Genomic DNA, 7,247 nt, shown 5'->3' on the forward strand with positions numbered 1-7,247 from the left:
CTGTCCATAGGTGAAAAAACTGCAACTGAGAATGCCAATCAAGAAACAGTATGAAAATATCTTAAATAACAGTTTTATTGGTTTTTGTCAGGAATTATTGAATATGCTTTCATTAATGTTTTAAAATTCTTATAACACAATCTACTTTTTTGTACCTCTTTCATTGTTCATATTTTAGTATTAGATGCATGAAATAATAAACCACCTTTTGGTATATCATATTTTTATACTTAAAGCAGTCATTAGGGTAGAGAATGGTCGTTAAATTATTTGATTCCCACCACTGCATGAGGCATTATATACTTGTGAACATTTTAATTTTCTACCACTGAAAGATTAACTCCATAGGACAAGATATTTATCTTTGTTCGCTGTTAGAGTCCTGACACCTAGCACACCAGATGACACATGGTACATCTCAATAAATAGATTAATTAATGAATAAAACACTGTTAGAGCTTCTCCTTGAGCTCAAACCCCAAATCACAGCTTGTACTAAGACCCCAGAGGCCTTGCTATTGGGGGGGAAAGTGAAATCCTCACCACTGGAAAGCTGGATAGAGTGGTTTCTATTTAAAAATATTATTTTTGCAGTAAAACTTTTTTTTCACATACACATAGTGTTGTATGAAAGGAGAGAAGGTTAGCACTCCCCTTGACAAAGATGAAAGAGGCTCTCGGGCCTAACAACACTCATATGTTAAGGCATTGCCACCTACTTCACACACACATATGCACACAATCACACAGAAACACAAATATTTATTTATTTATTTATTTATTTATTTATTTTTGTATTTTTCTGAAGCTAGAAACGGGGAGAGACAGACAGACTCTAGCATGCGCCCGACCAGGATCCACCCGGCTCGCCCACCAGGGGCGACGCTCTGCCCACCAGGGGGCGATGCTCTGCCCCTCCGTGGCGTCGCTCTGTTGTGACCAGAGCCACTCTAGCGCCTGGGGCAGAGGCCAAGGACCATCTTTGCTCCAATGGAGCCTCGCTGCGGGAGGGGAAGAGAGAGACAAAGAGGAAGGAGAGGGGGAGGGGTGGAGAAGCAGATGGGCGCTTCTCCTGTGTGCCCTGGCCGGGAATCAAACCCGGGATTTCTGCACGCCTGGCCGACGCTCTACCACTGAGCCAACTGGCCAGGGCCGAAACACAAATATTTATATACTTAAGATATATAAAACAGGTTGAAAGGAAGTCATGGTGGCCCAGTCAAGAATGGAGGAGCCCAGAACGCTGCTCTTCCTCCCCGAAGGTGACCTCTAAGGTCATCTTCTCCACGACCACCAGGCTCTTAGGAGATTCACTGGCCTCCCCCAGGGGCTGCCGGCTGAGCCTGGACATCTGTACATTGTGTTACGAAAACAATTTGCTTTTAACCACAGCAACTCTGGTAGTTTACACTCTTATTCTCAAGCCTTGACTCTTAGAACTGTCGGCCTGAAGCATACTGTGAGATCTTACAGGGAAATTGCAGACAGCACTTCGCTACATCAAGCACCTCAGGTGCAGAATGTTGAATATCACCCTTCTCTCAAGAGGACACCCTTGAGCATGTGTTCCTCTTAATAAGAATATAAGAATTTTTACTAAGACTTACACATGTCCTAAATTTATTTGCACTTGATATAAGAATTGTTTTTATTTAATAAATCCTCAGGATGCAATTGATAGAGAAGCACTTACATTTAATAGAGAACAATGTTTAAATATTCATGAAAATATTGCCATACTTCTTGCTCCTTTTTCAGCTGAAAATAAGCCATTAATAATCCATTTCCACCTTTGAAAGCACATCAAACAGGGAGTCTGCAAAGTCAGAGTGTGTATGTTTATTTGAGAGCTCAAGAAAGCCACTGTGACAATAAATGTCCAGCAGTAGAAACTGTACAGATCTAAATGGATAAAATTATAGTGGATTCAGAAGTTAAAACCTGTGTACATAAGATAAACAAATGGACCATATGGGATGGAGGGAGTATAACTAGGCACAAGAGGAAAGTAATATATTTTATACCTTAAAATTTTCTAATTAATGTAACATCACACACCTATCATCCAGGCCTTCCAGATAATTTAAAATAGCTCTTTATTTTAATCTACAATTTTCAGATGGGAACAATGAAGGGCAAAAATTTAAGTGTTTGGTCCAAAGTTCTCATCTCCCACTCATGACGTAGAAATAGGCAAATATTTTAATTATATTGCTAAGAGCTCTCCTTTAGTATAAGAAAATGAGTTTTAAATCTTCCACATGGTCAAGCACCTAATAAGGGAGCCGCTGTTCAAGGGAGCCACTGTTCATTTAAATAGGGGGAAGGCTGAGGGATGGGCCTAACAGGGATGGATTGTGGGGGGGGGGGAGGGGCAGAGACCCCATGTGGAATTGGCAATCCACTGTTTTCCTTCTAATATGTAGCAAGTGTTGGCATTAAAAGATAATAGGTGCTTTATTGCAGCAGCAGCAGTGGCTAAGAGGACTAACTATTAAGGCAGCCGAAGCCTTGAATGTGTTTAACCCCACTAAGCCCTGTGAGCTTCACCTCTGAGGGGTTTGGATGAGGCTTGTGGTAACAGAGCACTTATGGAAAGGTGCTGAGGTCTGTTATCAGAGAGCTGTATGGTTAGTTGCCTGAAATGGACCTTCACCTTGGGTGGTTTGCACAGACAGCTGAGCTGTCTATCATGGACGGATCATCAAGTGGTATAATGGACTCTTACAACAAGGACTGCTACAGGAGGGGGCACTGGCCTTGCTGGATGGACACACCACTTGTGGACAGTAATGAGAAACCCTGATGGGGGGCCGACCACCTGTGGAGGTCTTCCTGCATCACGCATCTGCTCCCATCCAACTGCACAGATGCACCAAGGACACTTTCTTCAGTGGACATAGCCCCAGACTATACAGACCCTCCCACCTACACTGGGGTGGGAGGCTGGAGATGGGCCTCCAGTTAACTTCCTGGCCAGAGTGCTCAGGGAGCCATTGTGAACGGCACCTTTGTCATTATATAACTAGTGCCTCTGTAATTCAGTTGCTATAGTCTGTACTGTTTCTGTTTATGTAATGTACCTCACTCCTCGCACAGGGCCCATCACTGTAAGGTACCTGTCAAGTAGATTGTAAGGCAAGCAACACTAAGGGTGGAATGTTAGGAAAACAGCCGTGTTAGGCTTGCTTGCTTTCAGTTTGCATAATTAGTGCATGAGCACATGGCAGAGCCCGTATGCATAGCCTATGTAAGGCTACAGGTGGTTTGACTCAGGGCAGCAGATTGTGAATTGCCTGCCTGCAACTGCGAGGGGCCATTTTGCTGCTCATTTGCCTTCTGCCATAAGAAGAGGTTTTCCCTTGCCTGTTTGCTTGTCTGCTGTTGTAAGAGTCTATTAAACAGGAATGCACCAGTGCTTTCCGGCCACGCAGTTCCTCTACCATCTTCCCAAATTCAATGTCAACCCACCTGGCTTTGGCCACCTGCATTATAACCACCTACACATCCACAGCTATGCAATGGCCACTTACGCCCTGAATATAAAAGGGTAAGACTTCCTTGCCCTCTTCCGTTTTAAAATACCAGAAAGCAATAAAGAGGAAGAGAAACAAAATAGTAAGTATCAGTGTAATGTTGGTGGCTGAGGCCAGGCAGGTTCACATTGGATTTGGGCAGATGGTAGAGGAACTGTGGAGCAGGAAAATATTGAGCCATTCCTGTTTATTTGAGTCTCACAGTGGCAGATGAGCAAACAGGCAGGGAAAAATCACTTCTCATGGCAGCAGGTGAACAAACAGCAAACCAGTCTCTCACAGTGGCGGGCAAGTGATCCACACTGAGTGCAAGCACCCATAGCCTTACATAGGCTATACACACATAGCTCAGCCACGTGGTCATGTATTAATCATGCAAGGTGCAAGTGAGCAAGCCTAACACAACTGTTGTCACTACAGTGAGCATTGATGAAATAAGTATATTGCTATATAAATCTGCCTCCGCCTCGGCCCTGGCTGGTTGGCTCAGCAGTAGAGCATTGACCCAGTGTATGGAAGTCCTGGGTTCAATTTTTGGTCAGGGCACACAAGAGAAGCAACCATCTGCTTCTCCCCTTCCCTTTCTCTCACTCTCTCTTCCTCTCCCACATCTATGACTCGATTGATTCAAGCGTATTGCCCCAGGTGCTGAGGATGGCTCTTCACCTCAGGTGCTAAAAACAGCTCAGTTGTGAGCTGCCCCAGATGGGCAGAACATCAGCCCCAGATATGGTTGCCAGGTGGTTCCTGGTTGGGGCACATATGGGAGTCTGTTTATCTATTTCCCTTCCTTTCACTTAAAAAAATAAGTAAAAAAGAAAAAAGAAATCTGCCTCAGCTTCATATGATACTACAGGGCCGCAGGGCTGCAGAGGCAAGAGCCGACTTTCTATCCTCTCACCCACGTGGTGGGGCAGCCCTGCAGCGGACACTCTTGGTCACACAGGGAGAAAGAACCACTAAAGTGCCTTGCACAGAAGTTGTACTGGGCTTCACAGAGAGCCAGGAAGGTTTCCCGCTACCTGGTTTGGAAAGAATGCTTCTCTTCAATGGTGATAATGAAATAGCAGGCCACCTGGAAGACAGTAGCACTGTGCCTGACCAGGAGGAGCGAGCAGGACCCAGAAAGTGCACACCCAGTCAAAGACAACACTGGACAAATCCAAACTGAAAGAATTCTACATAATAATAGGTCACTGCTATTCAAAACTGTTAAGATTATGAGAAACTCACAGATTGGAGGAGACTGTGGAAAACAAGAAGTAATGGCAATGTGAGATCCTGATCAGATCCTAAGAACATAAAAAATAGATTTAGTTTAAAAATTTGAGAAATTCAAATAAAGTCTATAGTTAACAGTACTATACCAAATTTAATTTTTCATTTTGGTAACTGTAATAGAGTGATGTAAAATGTTTACATAAAAAAATCTAATGTTTCTTTTGCAACTTTTCTGTATGTCTAAAATGAGTTCACAATTAAAAGTTTAAAAAGTAAGGCACACAATGCAATCAACAATTCAAATGCAATGGAGACGTTCACCTGAAACCTCTGTACTCTTATTGATCAATGTCACCCTATTATTTTTTATTTCTAAATAAATAAATAAAAATTTAAAAATAAGACAGCATATAAGTATGTTTATATAAGCAAGAACTTAAAAGAATATAGATTTCATGAGCTCTTCCTGAAGAAAAATTAGAAGATGGATTTGAGCCAGTGAGTAAATGAGGGGAAATTATGACAAAAGGAGAGTTAGCACGTAAGTATGAATTCCTTCAATACAAGATGAAGATAAAAGATGCTCGCCTGGTCGGTGGCGGCACAGTTGATAGTGTCAACACAGCATGTTGCAGTCCCAGGTTTGAAACCCTCAAGGTTGAGAGTGTGGGCTCATCCAGCTTGAGTACAGGCCCACCAGCTGAGTGTGGGGTCACCCAGTTGAGCATGGGATTGGGGACGTGACCCCATGATCGCTGACTTGAGCCCAAAAGTCTCTTGCTTGAGCAATGGGTTTCTCAGACTTGACCTGAGCCCCTCAGTCAAGGTATAAATGAGAAGCAATCAATGAACAACTAAAGTGCCATAACTACAAGTTGTTGCTTCTCATCTCTCTCCCTCCCCGCTTAAAAAAAAAAAAAAAAAAAAAGATTAAACCAGCCTATGGCTATAGAGCAAAGTGATATTTTTTTAAATTTCAAACTGCAATAATATATAAATATAAATATTAAAATGTGGGGATAGTGGTCAGAGATGATAAGCAATGGAAATACAATAATATATTTATGTAAAGTAGGGTTTCCAAAGATATTTTAAACTGATAAATCAACTCATAGAAGTATAAGTATTATATTTTTTCCTTTTTTATTGAATTTATTGGGGCAACACTGATTAACAAAAGTATACAGGTTTCAGGTGCACAATCCACAACACATCATCTGTACACCGTATTGTGTGTTTACCACCTGAACGGCAAGCCTCTGACCCTCAGCATTCATCCTGGCCTCTTCCAACTCCCATAACCACCTACCTGCCCGGCAATCACCACACTATTGTCTGTGTTCATGAGTGTTTTCTCTTTATTTTTTTATTTTTGCTCAATCCCCCCACTCACCCCTAGACCACTCTCTGACAATTGTCACCCTCTTCTCTATGAGCCTGTCTCTATTTTACTTGGTAGTTCATTTTGTTCATGAGGTTCCACATGAGTGAAATCATATGGTACTTATCTTTCCTTGTCTGGCTTATTTCACTTAGCATAAAGATCTCCAGGTCCATTCATGCTGTCACAAAGGGTAAAATTTCCTTCATTTTTAATTACTGCATAGTATTCCATTATGTAAATATACCACAGTTTTTTTATCCACTAATCTACTTGGGCAGCTCCCAAATCTTGGCTATTGTAATTAGCACTGCAGTCAACATAGGGATGCATATATTCTGTCAAATTAGTGTTTCAGCTTTCTTTGGATAAATTCCCAGGAGTGAAATTGCTGGTCATAAGTCAGTTCTGTTTTTAATTTTTTGAGGTAACTCCATACTGCTTTCCACAGTGGCTGCACCAGTCTGCATTCCCACCAATGGTGCACAAGGGTTTCCTTTTCTCCCATCCTTGCTGACACTTGTTGTTTGTAGATATTTTGATGATAGCTATTTTGATAGGTGTGAGGTGATATCACATTGTGGTTTTAATTTGCATTTCTCTAATGATTATTTGATGTTGAGCATCTTTTTATATGTCTATTAGTTATCTGTAGCTCCACTGTCACAGTGTCTATTCAGGTCCTTTGTCCATTTTATAATTGGATTATTTGTTTTTTGGGTGTTGAGGTTTATAACTTATTAATAAATTTTGGATATTAACCCCTTATCAGGTTTATCAGTGCTAAATATGTTCTCTTATTCCATGAGTTGTCTTTTCATTTTGCTGATGGTTTCCTTTGCTGTGCAAAAGTTTTTTATTTGATATAGTCCCATTTGTGTATTTTTCCTTTTGTTTCTCTTGCCTGAGATGATATATTCAAAAAAATATTGTTATAAGAAATGTGTAAGATTTTTACTGATTATGTTTTCTTCTAGGATTCCTATGCTTTTGAGTATAATATTTAAATATTTAATAAATTTTGTGATTGTTATTGTGTATGGTGTAAGAAGGTAGTCTAGTTTCTTTTTTTCACTTATGTGTTCAATTTCCCAAACATCTTTAATAAA

General features: G+C 41.0%; 1 pseudogene; it reads left to right on the forward strand.

Annotated features, from left to right (window-relative positions):
* Positions 1 to 620: 620 nt before the first annotated feature.
* On the forward strand, positions 621 to 764 carry LOC136332451 (U6atac minor spliceosomal RNA; annotated as a pseudogene).
* Positions 765 to 7,247: the final 6,483 nt, after the last annotated feature.

The sequence above is a fragment of the Saccopteryx bilineata genome, chromosome 3 (genome assembly GCF_036850765.1).
Source record: "Saccopteryx bilineata isolate mSacBil1 chromosome 3, mSacBil1_pri_phased_curated, whole genome shotgun sequence".
NCBI lineage: Eukaryota > Metazoa > Chordata > Mammalia > Chiroptera > Emballonuridae > Saccopteryx > Saccopteryx bilineata.